This window comes from Rhipicephalus microplus, chromosome X (assembly GCF_043290135.1).
Source record: "Rhipicephalus microplus isolate Deutch F79 chromosome X, USDA_Rmic, whole genome shotgun sequence".
Taxonomy (NCBI): Eukaryota; Metazoa; Arthropoda; class Arachnida; order Ixodida; family Ixodidae; genus Rhipicephalus; species Rhipicephalus microplus.
Window position 1 is genome coordinate 122,937,281 of NC_134710.1, and position 4,903 is coordinate 122,942,183.

Below are 4,903 nucleotides of genomic sequence, written 5' to 3' on the forward strand. Positions count from 1 at the left end.
AATTGCCCCTATGCGGTGAGTGCTGCAAACGCGTCATTTTTTGTATTAAGTTCCAAGTGTATTTGTTTTTCACCGCTCTCCACAACTAGAAATTATTTTGTCCTTAATTTTTTCTTTACTATTCTACGTCATTAGGTTATAGCCGTAGCTGTAATTATTAGTACGCGCATCTGACTTCGGTATACTGACCGCTGTTTACTACTATATTTGTTTCCCAGAGGTTTATTACTACTTCAAAATGTCAGTAAAATATGATAATGCCGCAAAACTGCGCCAGTGTAATCCTTAGCAGTTATAATCTTTTCGCGTTTACCTTTTTATGTACTCAAACCGTCCGTTACGGACACTCAACGTAACACTGACGTGGAAGTAGATGATTAGTTCCAAGCAGTTCCAAGTTAGCAGCAGCGGCAGCAAGCCGTGAACATCGTCTCAAAAACTGCTCTTTTTGCAGTGTCGTCTACGTCCGGACCCGCAGTGAACGGAGTGCAAGAAGTGTTTCGCCGGACCGCTTCTGCGAATTTCACGTGGATCTGCCCTTGGGACGAGGATTCACCCGCAAGTCGTCTCTGCACATGCGCATCTAGCCAGCTCGGCACAAGAAAAGCGGAGCACGGTGACCCGCCCACCACTTAGCAGCAGCGGCAGCAAGCCGTGAACATCGTCTCAAAAACTGCTCTTTTTGCAGTGTCGTCTACGTCCGGACCCGCAGTGAACGGAGTGCAAGAAGTGTTTCGCCGGACCGCTTCTGCGAATTTCACGTGGATCTGCCCTTGGGACGAGGATTCACCCGCAAGTCGTCTCTGCACATGCGCATCTAGCCAGCTCGGCACAAGAAAAGCGGAGCACGGTGACCCGCCCACCACTTAGCAGCAGCGGCAGCAAGCCGTGAACATCGTCTCAAAAACTGCTCTTTTTGCAGTGTCGTCTACGTCCGGACCCGCAGTGAACGGAGTGCAAGAAGTGTTTCGCCGGACCGCTTCTGCGAATTTCACGTGGATCTGCCCTTGGGACGAGGATTCACCCGCAAGTCGTCTCTGCACATGCGCATCTAGCCAGCTCGGCACAAGAAAAGCGGAGCACGGTGACCCGCCCACCACTTAGCAGCAGCGGCAGCAAGCCGTGAACATCGTCTCAAAAACTTCTCTTTTTGCAGGTTAGTGTTACTGTGTTCAATAATATTCAGTTGCAATAGTATTTCTACTGCTGCTGCTGTCGCTGCTGCTGCTATTGGTTTTGCTTGTGTACCGCTGGGCACCGTATTGTGGTTGCATAGCTACACTTGAAACAATGTCTCTTTCTTGTAACACATGTAATCTGCTCATCTCTCCTGACGAGCCCTTTGTGGAATGTTGTAAGTGCGAGAACGGTTATCACTTTGGAAAATGCGCTGGCCTAACAGAAAAGTCGTTCAAGGCAAAGAACGAGGCCGCAAAGAAATCATGGCAGTGTCCGTCGTGTAGAAGTGCTAGTGGTGGCAACATGTGCAGTAAAGACAGTAATGATTCTGAAACAGAAATTAAGCTTGCCCTCATGTCAATTAACCAGAAGTTAGAACGGCTGATGCCCCTGACAAAAAAAGTTGAAAGCATTGAAGAGTCTCTTACCTTCATATCTACAAAGTTCGATGAATTTGAGCAAAAGTTCTGCCATCAAGAAGCCGATTTAAAAGACATAAAAAAAAAGGTGTCTGAGCTTGAAAAAAAAGATGACCTAAATCAAGTAACCTGTGCCCAACTTGAAAAAGAGATGCATGACCTTGAATTTAGAAGCAGGCAGCTAAACTTGGAACTGCATGGTATTAGAGAAGTAGCAAATGAGAATCTTATGGTCACATTAAATGACGTAGCTGACAAACTTCAAGTGCCTCACTTAATGGAATCGGATGTTGCGAATGTTCATCGAATTCCTGCAAAACATGGCAAGGTGCCAGGCATCATTGTCCGCTTTACAAAGCAAGCGATAAGGGACCAGTGGATCAGGAATAAAAAGAACCTTAAGGATAGCCACCCACCAATTTTCATGCAAGAAAATCTGACACGCCGCAATAGAGAACTGCTCCAAGCAACGAAAGAATGCGCCAAAGATAAAGGCTACAAGTTTGTTTGGTATCTCAACGGAAAAGTTCTCGTTCGGAAAAGCGAGGGAGTGAATGCTGTGCATGTGAAGGGAAAGAGCGACTTAGAGCACCTATAGTGCTTCACGTTGAATGCTTTGTTTTCTTTTGAAATGTAATCACGATGGAGCACATGAGTTATTTTCTTCCGAGTGATCTTAATAAAATTACTTCATGTACTACTAAGCCAACATCGTTTAAAGCCATTCACTTAAATGTACGCTCTGTAAAAAACAAGACCATGTGTTTGGAGGAATTTTTCGGTGAATTTTCATTTACTTTTTCTTTGGTCATGCTCACTGAAACTTGGAGCACCAATGATTCTGACACCTTTACGATGACTCACTATAAAACTTATTCTCTGAACCGCTCCAGCCAGCGAGGAGGTGGAGTTGCTTTGCTGGTGTCTAACAATATAGAATGCGATAAGCTGGACTCGTACTCTCTGATTACTGATGATTTTGAAATCATATCAGTCTGTACTGGTCAGTTCGTGTTTTCGGTGTGCTATCGTCCCCCTAAGGGAAATGCGCTCAAGTTTTTCCAGTTTTACGATAATTTCCTTTCATTTATAACGGACAGTAAATACACATTAATAGCTGGTGGGGATTTTAATATTGATTTGTTGAAGGATAATTATTTTGCTATGAATTTTAACACAACTCTGGCTTCGAACGGATTCGTTAACCTTATAAAAATTCCAACAAGGGTTACACCAGAGGGTGCGTCTCTTCTTGATCTGCTTATTACGAACTCATCTCAACCAATAGCTGCAACAGGTGTAATAACATGCGCAATCAGCGACCACCTTCCGGTGTTCTTAAGTATAAATAAGATTCCAGCGGTAAAGTACTGGCAAGAAAAAGCTGCATATCAGCGTATAACAAACCAAACCCTGAGTTTATTTTACAACTCAATAACACAAGTTCAGTGGGATGGCACCGGCCTTTCAAATGATGCAAATGAGGCCTACGATAAGTTTCTCTACGTATTCAAGCAGCTTTATCATTCCTGCTTCCCACTAAAAGTGCGCGGATTAAAACGCAAAACGCGCAAACCTTGGGTAACTATTGAATTACGCGAAGAAATTAAAACGAAAGATAAGCTGTTCAAAGTATTCTTAAATACGCGTTCAGCTGATGACCTCAAGGTATTTAAGAAATACAGGAATAGGCTAACAAAAAAATTGCGTAAGGCACGAGCGGAATACTACTCTACTTTACTTGAAGTTAAAAACGGTCGCCATGATTTGCTGTGGTCAAGATTAAATCTCTTACTTAGACGGGAGCAACCACAGGCTTCCCTACGTATGTTAAAGCTAAATGATAGATATATCTGGAGTAGAACTGGCGGAAGTTTTCAACAACTTTTTTACAACTCTCGCCCATAACAGTCCGTCCGATGATTCTAATAAATACATTAATTCTTTTAATAATGATACAATATTCCTGAGCCCTGTTACAACAGAAGAAGTTATAGCAGTGTTACAAAACCTTAAAAACAGTCATAGCTGTGACATAGATGGCATTCAAGTGAGACCTGTGAAACATGTTGCCGCCGTCATTGCGCCTACTCTTGCAGACATATTTAACCTATGTTTAGATACCGGTACATTTCCTAAACAAATGTAAGTTGCTAAAGTAACGGTTCTATATAAGAAAGGAGATCGCAATGATTTAGGTAATTATAGACCAGTATCCATACTTCCAATATTTTCGAAAGTTTTTGAGAAAGTGTTATATACTAGGTTGTATGATTTTATTAATAAACATAGCCTACTATCACCAAATCAATTTGGGTTTTGTAAAAATAAATCTGCTGAACTAGCACTACTCGAACAAAAGGAATATATATTAACACAGTTTGAAAAGAAAGCCTTCGTTATTGGTATCTTCGTAGATTTCTCGAAGGCGTTTGATCTTGTCAATCACACTATACTCCTGCAAAACTTAGAATGTTATGGTATTCGTGGACAGGCGCAGTTGCTCCTGAAATCATATCTATCGCATAGAAAACGGGCTGTTTGCATTGACAACATAAAATCTGAACTAAAGTCTGTTACCTGTGGCGTTCCACAGGGCAGTATATTAGGACCATTGCTTTTTAATATGTATCTTAACGACATTTGCAATATCAACACCACTGCTAAATTTATCATCTATGCTGATGATACTAGCATCTTTTTTTCTGGAAATAATCTTGATATCCTTGTTCGGGATTGCAATGATACCATGAGTGAGCTACAAAAATGGTCAGAATCCAAGTGCATGCGTATCAATGAGAAGAAAACACAAGCTGTCGTATTCCGCCCTAAAAATAAACCAGTTCCTTTTTCCTTCGGCATTAAACTGAACTCACGATGTATAGATGTGGTTGAACAATTTAAGTGCCTCGGAGTGGTTTTTTCCTCCTCTATGTCTTGGGAACAGCATGTGGATCACATTTCAACGAAACTGGCTCAAATAACTGGGATCGTAGGCAGGCTCAAATACGTTCTCCCGAAACCAATAAAACTACTATTGTACAATTCCCTTTTTTACTCTTATTTAAACTATTGCCACTTAGTCTGGGGCACGACTACTCCTGGCTGTCTTCAGCGTATCTACATTCTGCAAAAGAGATTCCTTCGTCATGTTCATAATGTACCTTGGCACTCGCCCAGTGCAGATCTCTTTTTGCAAAGTAATGTAATAAAGATCGAGAACTTGTACAAATTCCGTTTGAGTGTCAGGTTTCAACTCGAAACTCTAAAAAATATAAACCATCTACGATACCTTGCCGATTTGC

General features: G+C 41.8%; 1 long non-coding RNA gene across 1 annotated transcript; it reads left to right on the plus strand.

The window, feature by feature from the left end:
* Window positions 1-393: 393 nt before the first annotated feature.
* LOC142775726 (uncharacterized) lies at window positions 394-3,220 on the plus strand. The gene is made up of 2 exons (XR_012886949.1): window positions 394-616; window positions 689-3,220. It is a non-coding gene; the product is annotated as an uncharacterized LOC142775726 (long non-coding RNA).
* Window positions 3,221-4,903: the final 1,683 nt, after the last annotated feature.